General features: G+C 50.5%; 1 protein-coding gene across 4 annotated transcripts in view; it reads left to right on the forward strand.

The window, feature by feature from the left end:
• The window catches only part of Sipa1l3 (signal induced proliferation associated 1 like 3), a 205,307-nt gene that overhangs the window by 88,378 nt on the left and 103,298 nt on the right, over nucleotides 1–13,631 (forward strand). For all 4 annotated transcript variants that reach the window (XM_075986135.1, XM_075986127.1, XM_075986144.1 and 1 more), the window contains one exon: nucleotides 205–272. The gene's annotated coding sequence lies outside the window, so the exon portion shown is untranslated. The remainder of the gene's footprint in view (nucleotides 1–204; nucleotides 273–13,631) is intronic.

The raw sequence follows: 13,631 nt of genomic DNA on the forward strand, positions 1-13,631 counted from the left end.
CCCTGGTCTTGCGTTGTGAGCTGGTTCAGCCACTTCCTCCTCCACTAGAATTTCTACTCTTCGAAGACAGCGACTGTTCCGCTTCTGGGTATTCTCAGAGCCAGGCTTTGCTGGCTTTTGTTCAGTCTGACAGGTGGCTATTGCAGCAGGAAGGCTTTGCATCACTTGGCCAGAGGCATGACCTTCTCTTTTCCCTTTTCATAGGTGCATCGCTTTTGACCTAGGCTCTCGTGAGACCTGAAAGGCCACACTGGTGTCCAGCGCATACTGAAGTAAGTATAGTGGCTATTTGTTTAAATTTTATAGGTAATACACATAATGTCTTTATTATTTTTAAATGTACATACAAAAATATCAGAGAAGAGGTAACAGCCTCCATCATTACCCCCACCCCCCATTTTCCCTTAGGGGTGAGTACTGTCATTCACTGCTAGTATCCACACACACACCACATGTACACGTGTACACACCCACCACACTCACACGTGCGGACACACACACACACACCCCACATGTACACGTGTACACACCCACCACACTCACACGTGCGGACACACACATACCACATGTACACGTGTACACACCCACCACACTCACACGTGCGGACACACCCACCACACTCACACGTGCGGACACACACACACACACCACATGTACACTTGTACACACCCACCACACTCACACGTGCGGACACACATACACACACACACCACATGTACACGTGTACACACCCACCACACTCACACGTGCGGGGACACACACACACACACACACACTTGTTTTTTACTTAGCTGTCTAAGAAAACAATTCAGGCAATATAGGTGCTCCAGGAGCCCCCTCAGCAACACCGTGTCTCGGAGCCTTGTTTGTGAGCACAGTTACACACAGGCTTCTCTTGGTTCTATACTATTTTAATTCAATTTAAATTTTATAGAAAGTAAACGTCACTCTTTTGGGTTTTTTTTTTAAGTTCACACAAAGGACTTTTTTTTTTTGTGAAGCTGCTGCATAGGGAGACAGAACAGGCCCATCTCCCTGCTGTGCGCTTCTGCCCACCACCCTGAGTGCGCTGCTGCCCCCCACCCTGTGTGCTCTGCTGCCCACCTGCCTGTGTGCGCTGCTGCTCTCTAGGTCCCAAAGGCGGCAGCAGCAAGCAGCGTAGGTGCTCGCATGTGATTCACCTACATATGGATGGTAAATACTTATCTGGATGTGTAGGTTTACGTAGGTTAAATTGGGGAGAATTGGGGCATGATTTTTTTTTCCTAACGAGCACTGTGCTCTTTCATGTTCTTGGTGGATTTTAGGCAGTGAGGTCAGTTTGGGGGCATACGCTCTTTTGGTTCCTAATGAGGCGTTCCTGAATGCTGATGCCAGCCTTTGTGGCAGGGTGCTGGGGAAGCAGTGTCTGGTCCTCACAGGACTGGGAGACCCTAACTGTGGGCGATAGGAGGGTGGAAGGTTCTGGCTCAGTGTAACCAGCTGGCACAGACTGGCAATCAAGCTGTGGGACCACGGTGAACCTGGGGGAACTGAATGGTTCTTCTCTGAGCTTTCCTTCTTGCTAAAGTTTTGCCAGGTCCCCAGAGCTTGTCTGTGGGACCGTCTCTGGGGTCAGAGTGTATTCTTGCAGGTATTAGACCTCAGTTGTTGTTCACCTTGGTTTGTTTGGGCTGTTTTGTTTTGTCTTCTCACAATGCCTATCAGGCTGACCTTAAACTCAGAGATCCTGTTGCCTCTGCCTCCCAACTTCTGGGATTAAAGGCGTGTGCCCACCACTGCCTGTCTTTGTTTGGGTTTTTAACTTTTGAAAAATTTAGTGTGTGTGGGGGGGAGCAGGGGAAGAAGAGGGAGGGAAGGAAGAGGGAGGAAGAGGGAATGAGAGAGTGCAGATGCCTTTGGAGGCCAGAGGTGTTGGGTTCCTCTGGAGCCAGAGTTCAGTGGCTGTGAGCTGCCCTGTGTAAATGCTGGGAGCCAATCTTGGGTCCTCTCTACTGCAGTATTTGCTCTTAGCTGCTGAGCCACCTCTGATTTGGTTTTTGTTGTTGCTGCTGCTGTTTGTTTTTTGTGTTTTTGAGACAGGTCCTCACACTGGGACCTAGAGCCTGCCGATTAGGCAAGTGATCCCAGGAATCTGTTCATCTGCTTCCCCAGAGCTGGGATTCCATGTACACCACCACGCCTGGCCGCCTGGCTCTTTTCATGAGCACCAGGTCCTCATGCCAGGGTAGCAGGCACTTTTCTGACTGAGCTAGCTCTCGGCCCATCATGCCTTCTTGCTTTCCTCAGTCTCCCAGGCTCCTGCATGCCCTCTTGGCTTGTGTGACTCAGGGAGCTCACTGCTCTGGTATTTTGCAGTGCTTGGACTTAGGTGTGTTTGTTTTCTCTTGACTCTATTGAGGCGATATTATTACTTAGAAGAATGTCCCAGAAGTGATGTCCCCTCATCAGGGCACCATCCCTGGGACCTGCGGTGTCTGTGTGTATTCCTTCCAGCGTTGGTCATCCGACTCTCTTGTTGGCTGATGTGGTGATGTCTGCGTGGCAGGTAATTTCCTTGTCAGTCCCACCACCATTTTCCACATACAGCTCGCAGCCATTTTGGAGGGAACATTGAACTCTGAGAAAGCTCTGCTTTCCCTCAAACTTGCATGCACTAATGTCAGCATCAGCTGCTAGCTGGGTCTGCCCTGCCACAGTCCCTGTTGAGGTTTCTCTACAATGTCCTCATACCCTTCCATTTGTTAGCTGCAGTTCTTGGCTAATTGATGCCAGGCTTGCATTCTTTGATAGACTAGGAGAAAAAGTTTCTACAGTATGGCGGGCCAGTGTCAGGTCAGGGCTTGAGCCTCCTGGCTTCTGGGGGCCTTTTCCCTCATGGTCAAAGGTTGCTGTTCCAGCTCCAGACTGCACAAACAGGGATCAACTCCAGTGGCAAGTGTGTTTAAGTCTAGACAACTTGAGCACTCCCAGAATCCTCTAGATGACACCACTTGCACCTTATTGGACAGAACAATGTCACATGACTTCCCCTTCTGCCAGGCAGGTAGGAAATTTCATTTAAGTCCTCAGCCTTTGTGGAGGAAGTAGCCAGAGGAAAGGGGAATGGAGAGAGTCAGATGGTAAACCAGCCAGCAATGTCTGGCTCCACAGGGGAGAGGAGCAGTAATAATTGGTATTAATAGGAGCTGACTGTGTGCCAGGCCGTGCTGTAAGCACTCTCTATGCATGAGCTCACTCTACCCTTGTGCCCACCCTATGAGGTCATCGCTGTCAGATCCCTGTAGTAATGATGTGGACACAAGATGGGGAGGGTGCTTACAGAGTAGTGGGCCTGGGTGGAGCCTGTCTCGCTTTACACCTGCATGTGAGTCCTCTCTCTAGGCCTGGTCTGGTTCTGAGGTGTGCACCAGTTGTGGGGCTGGGGGGGGACAGGAAAATGCTTTGGGTCTGCCTTTTCTCAACAAACAGTACCTGTGCTTTTAGTTATTGTGTCTAAATAATGCCACCTGCCTGGCATCCTGCCAATGGCTTCAGTCCATGTTTCCCATGAGCCTCTGTGCTCACCCCTGTGCTGTATCATGTTGGCAGAGTGAGGAGTCCTACCCAGGAAAGCCACAGGGCCGTGGGCGCCATTACTTGGCTTCAGGATAGCCTTTTCCAAGTCAGTGAAATGAAAACAGGTTGACTGGGAACCCAAGAGCACTGCTGGCTCAGGATCCAGCCAACCCAAGTTCCAGGCTCAGCTGGACCACACTGGCTGGCCCCATTTGGGCATCTTAAGCCATGGAAATGGTTTCAGAGGTTAAAAGTGCTTACCTGGGACAGTACCCGGGACAAAAGTCACTTAATACTGCCTTTGCTGATGGTGGTGGCAGTGGTGTGCAGCAGTAGCAGCTCTGATCCATTAGCCCTCATAGCTGTCATCCAACACCAGCAGCAGCAGCCGCAGCTGCAGCGCTACCACAACTACTGCCACCAGCGCTCCCTGCTGCCCTTGGTGATCCTCACCCACCAAATTCCAAGCTCCTGGAGCCTGCGTATAACAGAGCTGTCTTCTGGGAACAGGAATATGCAGCTGAGGGTTGGGTCAGGAGTTTCACAGGAGAAAACAGGAATTTCTTTGGTGCATGCCAGGAACCCACAGCTGTTGGTCTCCTGGCCCTGTCTCTCATGAAGTCCCTAGGCTTTTTAGCACTGGCTTTGGGACTGTGGCTGCCCTTGACCTCTGTAACCAGAACACAGGGATGCTTTGTACAGCCCATCACCCGAGGCCCAAATCAGACCTGACAGTGTGATTTATTCTCTGGGAAGGAGCGGGAGGACAGCGCCCCAGTGGGGGATTCTTCGGAAGGTTGTCAGCCCGAATTAGCTCAAACCCTCATGCATCCTTGCTGCTTAAGCGTCCTCCAGCTAATAGGGTTTTCGAGGTGTCTCTAGGGATTGGAGGTTGGCTGTGAGCCCTAAAGAGTATGTTTGATGAGGCAGCCTGCAGCCTTATCTAAAGACATCAGCTCTGGGTGGGACCTTTCATCTTCCCAACAGGAAGTGGAAGTGGCACTTCCCAGGGAGTCAGTGTTTTGTCTGCCCCTCCCCCAGTCCTTTCACCAAGGTAACCCCCTGCAGCCAGAGACCAGTGCTTTTCTCCTAGCCACCAGGTCTCCTTGCTGTGCCTCTGTTTCTAGTGACTTTATTCATTCACAAGACTGACAGCCATGAGTGAGAGTCTAGGGTGGCAGCAAATTAACATGATGTCGTTCCTTACTGGGCACATGTGAAACATAGCAGGTCAGGTGTAACAGGATTGATTTTGTGCTTGGGGGCCCAGGCCCTGAGGCTGGGGGGAGGGCAGAGTGAGCAGGGCAGTCTCATCTCAGACTAGAGAGGAGAGGAGGACATGAATACAGTGGCTACCGAGCACATCTGTGCTGTGTTTATTGGCACCTCCTGCATACTATGGGCTCTGAACACAAAATGATCAAGTTTCGTCGTCTTCGGAGTTTATGTCTGCTGTGGTTAGTACAGAAGGTGCAGAGTTTGGTGGTGCTGTGTGATTATTTCGGTTCTGGGCGGTCGGAATGAACAAGCAGACACTCCTGCAACAGTTTGGGGGTATATGTGAGGAAGGGCTGGGCATGTATAGAGATTTAGAGGAGGCCTGAAGGCTACAGAGTCAAGGGACCAAGTGGGGTTAAGAGGTGGGGGCAAGGATCCCAGTAAAGAAGCAAGCAGTACCTTAGAGAAAATGGGTGGAGCCAGAAGGATCCGAATTCAAAACCAGCCTGGGTTTCATGACTCAAACGCATAAAAACCTGAAAGCATGGTATTAAACATGGATATGGTAGTAAATGAATGAAAGACAGAAATGCAAAGGAAAGATTATGACTGCTTCTAGATAGGTGGAGGAGAAAGTTTACTGTAGACACGTGGGAGAGCATAGTCAGAGGCAGGGTCATCTGGGGGAGTCCAGAGTGGACAGGACAGACTGAGCTGGGCCATGTGGGGAGAAAGAGGAGGGGAAGGGAAAGGGGAACCAGGGTAGCAGCCAAGAAGACAAAGGTACAGAGTGGAGCAGGTAACCAGAATGGCTGGATTATATAGGGAAGGGCAGCCCAGCCTCTGGACTGGAGAGTTCAGGGTAGAGGATGAGGGATGCTGAGAGAACCTGGAGGCCAGGTCAACTTTGATATGCTAAATGGGCCTCAGCCTTTTGTCCCAGGTTTGAAACTTAACGGTAAATACCCATAATGCCAGCACTCTGGGGGGGCTCAAGGCAAAGGAATCACCACAAGTTCAGGGTACCCCAGTATTACATAGAGAGACCCTTTTCTCAAAAAAAGAACCGAGCAAAACAAAAAGCAGGGCTGACAAGATGGCTCAGAGAGTGAAGGCGTTTCTGTCTAACCAGACGACCTGCGTTCTCTCCAGGGCCCACGTGATGGAAGGAGAGTCAGTTGCTTCAGGTTGTTCTCTGACCTTTATATGTGATATTGGGGCATGCACATGTACACACAATAAATGTACTTTTTTAACTTAAAACTAAAGATATGAGCCAGGCAGTGGTGGCACACGCCTTAATCCCACCACTCGGGAGGCAGAGGCAGGCAGATCTCTGTGAGTCTGAGGCCAGCCTGGTCTACAGAGTGAGTTCCAGAACAGCCAAAGTTACACAGAGAAACCCTGTCTTGAAAACAACAAGCAAACAAACAGAAACTAAAGATATAGTCAACATAACTATCTACCTATATTTATCAACTCTATGAAATATGTTGAATCTTGAAGTCAAAATTTATGTTAGCTTTGGGGGCTGAGGTTGTAGTAATGGTTAGTGTAGAGCTCCCACTAAGAGTCTGCCGGTGAGGAGTCGGGGTGGAGTTGTGGCTCTCAGGTCCCTGGTCCCAGGGGACTGTGTATCTGTCCACACTAGTATCGCATCATATCGCATCATCACTGCAGAACTCCCCTTGGGATGGGTTACCAGCACTCCCCAGCCCCTGCTGGTTTGCCTAAGACCCAAATTGCTCAGAATTCCAACCACCGAGGACCCTTTGGAAAGGGGTCCAGAGCTGCGTGTAGCTCGTAACAAATACTATCAGGGTCAGCCCACAGCTCCCTATCATTGCTGTTATCATTAGCACTCAGACCTCACCACTCTTAAAGTCATTATGGAAATGCAAGTGATAATCACAGGGAGATGCTGTCACACACCCTTGTGCTCAAGAACAAAGACAACAGGATGAGAGCAGGGTTTGCCTTTGTGGGCTGTAGTGACCTAAGCCTTTCCCTACATGGGATCTGCATGTGAGTGGGGTCTCCCACAGCAGGATCCCCTTGTAGTGTCCACCATGTAAAGCAGGAAATGATGAGAGAAGTATGGCTCCCCTTTGTACCCTGAGAGGCTTGCAGCCTGGATGTGGGTGTCGGGGGAAGGAGCCTAGGGTGAGGTTTGAGCCCAACTTCCAGGCGAGTAGTTAGGGTACATGTTGTGTGACACTTCCTGGAAGACATAAGCAGTGTCTTCTTGCCCCATTGGGAACCAATGAGAGATTGGCAGAGGATACCATCAAAGTCTAACTTAGTGAACCAGTGGATTTTATGGGGGTTGCTTAGTGGAGTAGAGGTGAGGAATTGCTCACAGGAGCAGAAACGATTCAGAGCTCACCCAGAGTGGATGCTGGCTCACAAGGGTAGGCCGTTGGAGCTTGCTGCACAACTGTCATGGAGCTCTGCAAATTGCAACGTGTTTCCCTCAGGCAGCTTGTCTTGTCCGAGAGTGTCTCGCAGTTCTTGTGAGAACTTGAGAGAAGTACCTGCTGATTCTGGTCACTTTCAGGGACTTCCTGAAGCTCTTGAGTTGTCTGCTTCATGATCTCTCTCTCTCTCTCTCTCTCTCTCTCTCTCTCTCTCTCTCTCTCTCTCTCTCTCTCTCTTTCGTGCTATACAACAGTGCATCGTTGTGAAACCTTGCAAAATAATGTAGACACAGATGTGAAAATTGAGTCACACAGCTCTCGACTGCTTGGGTAGCTGAGAGATGCAAGGTGGTGGCCACAGCATGTGGTTCTGGAGTGGACACGAGAGGCCCAGGTTGTAAGAAAATCGAGGTCCTCAACAAAACAGTGCTGAAAACTATGATTCCGAGATCATCCCTAGAGACAGGAACAGCTGTCCAGAGAGAGGGAGGAGGCCATCTGAGGAGCTAGAAGGGTGCAGAGCTGATGTGTAGGCTCTGATGGAAGGGACAGGTGACACGAGCTCTATTACACTGCCCCGCAGATAGGCCCCTCTAATGCTTAGGCCATATGTAATGCCTATTCACCAAACCAAACAACATTAAATGACTCTCGGGTAGGAGGAGTTCAGCATCCTGGGGAAATGCCCATGATGTGGCATGAGTTCTGTTTTCCTGACCACCTGTTGCCAGCAGGTGTTAGGAAGCAGGGTAATTGGAAATGTTGCCAAGCTACCTGGGTGCTCCGCAGCTTAAACTCCCGAGTGCCTGGTACTGTGGACAGGCCTGTCTCGCCTTCCCCATTCATAAACTGGGATTGGGCAGTGATGGTGCACGCCTTTAATCCCAGCACTTGGGAGGCAGAGGCGGCAGATCTCTGAGTTTGAGGCCAGCCTGGTCTACAGAGTGAGTTCCAGGACAGCCAGAACTGTTACACAGAAAAACTTTGTCTTGAAAAATAAATAAAAAACAAACCAAAGAATAATGCTGCCTTCCCAGGAGTCTGACCTCATAACCCCCACCATCTGGGTGAGCAGTCTCGCAGATAGCCATGTGGCTTTCCTGGAGTAATTAACCAGAAAAATGGAGTACTGATATCTGGAGAGAGAGCAGAAGGAGAAAATCCTCTTCTAGAATGGGGTGGGGACAAGATGGTCTCAGGAGGCTTTTCTGAAGCAGCAACCACTAATCTTCAACTTGAAGGTAGATAGGAAGCCATCCAGTGGCAGCCAGAGCCCTGGTTGTCTGTGAGAGACAGAGTGTCTCCCTCCCTCACTTACCCAGCAGAAGCGATACCATGGTCACCATGGTCACCAGCATGGTTTTCCAGAGCAAGATGCATCCATTCACTCTGGGTGTGCAGTTTTCCCAAACGTGGGACACTCAACTGCATAATTTGTGAAACATTGCACTTGAACTCTAGATAAACCAAAACAAGGGCCTGAAGTCGGAGGGTGCTGGGTGTGTTGGAGAAGCTGCCATCACTCCAGCATGGGGAAGGAAGACAAGCAGGGTTGGCCACAGGGGTCCAGTGAGCTATAGTAAGAAGTCTGCCTTTCCATTGCCCGGGGTGTTGTGGAAGGATTTTGCTTAGAGGACCGGTTTCAGTGGTCCCTTTGCTTTGTTTTCTTTAAGATGGAGTCTTGCTATGTGGCCCAGGCTGATCTTCTTCCTCTGACCATTGTTGCGTGGAAGGGTTGCAAGAAAAGAAGCGACACTTTGGTTTTGAATTTCCCTGTGCACATTCAAGACTCAGAATCCTGGTGCCCTCCTCCACCAGGACAGCCAGGCTCGTGGTCCGAGGTCCCAGCAGCCACCTGGCTGCCCCACCTGCAGAAGGTGCCCTAGTTCTGGATTCACTCCTAGGAAAGCAGCAGCTTGTTGGTCACGCTAGGCCATGGGAGGCCCACAAAGCAGGTCACTGTAGCTCTGACTTTTCCTCCGAAAAGTCTTAGGCCGCTGTGACTCATGAATCTGTCCTCTCGGAGCCAAGGCTCAAGCTGTCTGCTTCCCACTCCTGCCCATCTCCCTGTTTCCTTCCTAGGGTGTCAACCAGCGGTCTCCCTTGGTTTTCTTTCTTCTGAGCCAGGCTTGGGGAGAGGTAGGCAGACCAGGGGTTCCCACATCCTCTTTATTTCCCAAATGTGGTTTCTTTGTGGGCCCAGAGAGATGGGGCAGGTGGTGTGTCACTCTCTTCAGCCCACCTGGCAATGGCATCAGATCCCCAGTATGGAAAGTCCCAGGTTCCCCAGGTTGCCCCGGTAGCCACTACTGCGTGCTTCTGGGTAGGTGAGCAACCTTGCTTCCCTTCCTCTGCTGTGCTGCAGCTCTCAGTCCTCAGAACATGGGGCTGTGCTGTGTACCTCTTGGAAGTGCTCACAACTATGTGACCTCTAGCACACTGCCTCCATGACCAGGTGTTGGCAGAGACCTGTAAACAGGTGGTCTCCATCAGGTCTGCCTTTGCTGCCAGTGTGCCATGGACAGCCACTTAGTCCTTCAGCACCTGTGAAGGTGGTTCTCTATATTATGATAGTACTTGGCTTTGGACCTAGGCAAGGGCTCTAGTGCTGAGCTACACTGCAGCCCTTACTAGTGACTCTAGGCAAGCTCTCTTCTGCTGAGCCACACCCCCAGCCTTCTTTTTACTTCTGTGAGACAGCCTTACCATCTGGTTTTACAGATGGGGGATGGAGATGCAGGTAAATCAGGTCCCTTGTCTGAGCCATGCATGCACAGTAGATATAAACGGAGTTGGATCGGGACCCAGTCTGCCTGGCTCTGTACTCGTCCTTTTTTATTATGACTTCTGTTTGTTTCCTTCCAGCCCCCATCACAACTGCTTGGTGGATTTGTTTATTGCCTGTCTCTGCCAGTCAGCCACTAAGCTCCTGTCTTTCGGAGTTTTGAGGTGGGGGGGGGGTCTCATCAGGTAGCACAGGCTGGCCTCCTAATCCTCCTGGATGCCACTACAGCTCAGTCATATTCCGTAACTTGTCCTTTGCTACATCCCCAGCTTTAGAGCAGTACCTGATGCACAATAGCACCACAGGAGACCTCTGCTGAGGAAGTGGGACAGTCACTGTGAGAGTTTGGAGAGCTGGGTCCCTCAGACAGTGCTGGTGGGAATATAAAGTTAGGTGTCCATCCAGAAACACAGTTTCATGAAAACCAAACACACTGCTATCATATGACCCAGCCCATTGCACTCTTGGGCACTTAGCCCAGAGAAATAAGACTATGTTTACTCAGAGATCTGCCCACCATTGTTCATAAAAAACCTTTACTGCTTGCCAAGTCTGGAAACGGCCCAGGTGATCAGGTAAACAAACCTGTGGAGTGTCCGCACTGTGGTATAATCCTCAGCAGAGAGAGAGTGCTGTGGAGATGGGGCAGGCTGGGGGGAACCATCTGTGGAGATGGGGCAGGCTGGGGGGGGGACCAGCTGTGGAGATGAGGCAGGCTGGGGGGAACCAGCTGTGGAGATGGGGCAGGCTGGGGGGAACCAGCTGTGGAGATGGGGCAGGCTGGGGGGGGAACCAGCTGTGGAGACGAGGCAGGCTGGGGGGAACCAGCTGTGGAGATGGGGCAGGCTGGGGGGAACCATCTGTGGAGATGGGTAGGCTGGGGGGGGGGGAACCAGCTGTGGAGATAGGGCAGGCTGGGGGGAACCAGCTGTGGAGACTCACTCGATGCAGGCTGGAGGGGGAACCAGCTGTGGAGACTCACTCGATGCAGGCTGGAGGGGGAACCAGCTGTGGAGACTCACTGGGGCAGGCTGGAGGAACCATTGGGAGATAGATGATGCCAGGTGAGAAAAGCCAGTCTATCTGCGGAATGAGTTCCCCGTGTGCGACATTCTAAATGGAAGACTTACATAGTTGGGCCATAGATGGACTGACCATGGCTAGGAATGGGGTATTGGTGGGAGGTGGGCATGGAAGAAGCAAGAACCAGCATGAGGACTTTACAGAGGACAGGGATGGAACCCATGGGCTCACTCAAGGCACCCTCCCTGCTCCTATCATGGTGGTGAATACACAAGCATGCACGTGGTGAACTAGGAACCCTGAATAATGGGCTGGCAAGATAGTTCAGCATGTCCTGGTCTCCAAACTTCAGTCTCGGGAACTCATATCCAGATTGAAGGAGAGGACTAACCACAGCATCTTCCTCTGGCCTCCACACACCCTTTGTGACACCTGTGCACCCTCCTGCCACACACAAATGATAATTTTTAAAAAAGAAAAGAAGCCGAATGTGGTGTAATCCTAGCAGGATGGGCAGGGCAGCACCCAGTCCTTAGGATCCATGGGCAGGAGGTTAGAGTTGGTGGGGACAGGGGAATAGCCACAAATTCAAGGGCAGCTTGGGCTATGGTAGTAAGTTGTAGACCACAAGGGCTGTAGAGTATAAGACCATCTTAGAAAACAAGAAAAAAGTCTGAATAAAATCAAGATTGCATTTTAGTTAAGATACTGTTCTAGAGTTTTATCCAGTGTTAGCATTTACAAACTATAATTTAAACATAAAACATATATATTATGTCTCACAATTCCATATGCGTCTACAATAATCTTTTCCCCCCTCGGGTTTTTCAAGACAGGTTTTTTCTGTGTAGCCCTGGCTGTTCTGGAACTCACCTGCCTCTACCTCCTGAGTGCTGGGATTAAAGGCATGCACCACCTCCCAGCTCTACAATAATCTCAAAAATTTTTTGATGAGATTAATTGGCTCCCAGCATACCCAGGCTCAGTAAGTGGAGCTGCTGTTAGCCCTGTTCTCCTGACCTCATCACAGCAGTCCATGCAAGCTGCTCATGAAGTGTAGACTACTGCCTTGCTAGACTCTAGCAAGGGCCTCTAAGAATTTGGTGTGTGTGTGTGTGTGTGTGTGTGTGTGTGTGTGTGTGTGTGTGTGTGTGAAAATGCAAAATCTAAAAAAAAAAATCTCATTTGTGAAATTGCTAGTGATACGTGGTGATGTATACTTGTAATCCCAGCATTTGGGAGGTAGAGGTAGGAATGTCAGGCGTTCAAGGTTATCCTGGGCTACATAATGAGTTAGTGGCCTGCCTGGACTACATGAGACTCTGTCTCTAAAAAAGAGAAAACCTTTTCTGTGGTGCTGGGCATGGTATGACATGTCTGTGATCTTAGTACTGGGTGGAGGCATGGGGCTCAGACAGGAGGAGCTGGAGTTCTGGGCCAGCCTGGGCTACATAGAGAGGCCTTGTGGGAAAGGAATGAGGAGGGTTCTGCAGATATGGGAAATGGGCAGAGCTTAGGATACCATGGACAAGAGGTCAAGAGTTGACCCTCAGGCCAGACATGGAAAAGGGGGTTCAGGCCTTGGGGAGAGCTGACCAGATTTTGTATTTCCTTGTGATTCTAGTGGCTTTCCAGAGATGGGGGTCTAAGAATCGGATGTGAGAGACCAGCAGCTGGGTTCCCGAATGTGAAAGAAGTTAGCCACCAGAGCAGAGGGGAAGATGGCAGACGAGCCCCAAATAGCAGGGTCCAGGGTGGCTCCAGGCCCTGGCTGCTTCGTCGCTCTCCTGCATTTGCCCACACACTTAGCAGGGTGAGGAGGGAAGAAAGCTGCCCTGGCTCCGGCTTCATCATCCTGTAGAAAGAGGTTTATCTTCATCACTGGGTATTGTGATATTTCATTTTAATAAAGAGAGCTTGCCTGAAGATCAGAGAGCCACACCGGTCAGCCATAGAGACCAGGCAGTGGTGGTGCACTCCTTTAATCCCAGTAATCACACTAGTTAGCCATAGAGACCAGGCAGTGGTGGCGCACACCTTTAATCCCAGTAATCACACTAGTTAGCCATAGAGACCAGGCAGTGGTGGTGCACTCCTTTAATCCCAGCCCTAGAAACGATTATAAAACGGGAGGAGACAGCTCTCAGCTCAGTCTCATTCTGGGATTCCTGGAGGCAGGATCGCCATTTCGGTCTGAGGTAGAGATAAGAGCCAATGGCCGGCTGCTTTGCTTTTCTGATCTTCAGTTTGAACCCCAATATCTGCCTCTGAGTTTTTGTTAATTGTGTTACACCTGGACCTCTACAAGGCCCCAAACACAGGTGAGCTAGTGAGACCCTTTCCTTAGAAGCAGGGACAAGGAAGAGGTGCTGTTTGGGGTGCTGGGGACAATTTGCTCAGTTCAGGACATCTGAAGATATCAGGACAATTGTAGATATGTCGAAAAACTATGGTGGTTTGAATAAGATGTCCCATACCATTGACTGTGGCATTTGAATACTTGGTCACCAGTTGGTCCCCCACCAACTGTTGGGGGGATCTTAAGAGGCTTTGCCTTGCTGGAAGTGTGTCACTAGGGTGACATTTAGAGTTTGCTTCCTCTGTTTCTTGTGGTCTGAGACATGAGCTGT

The sequence above is a fragment of the Microtus pennsylvanicus genome, chromosome 1 (assembly GCF_037038515.1).
Source record: "Microtus pennsylvanicus isolate mMicPen1 chromosome 1, mMicPen1.hap1, whole genome shotgun sequence".
Lineage (NCBI taxonomy): Eukaryota > Metazoa > Chordata > Mammalia > Rodentia > Cricetidae > Microtus > Microtus pennsylvanicus.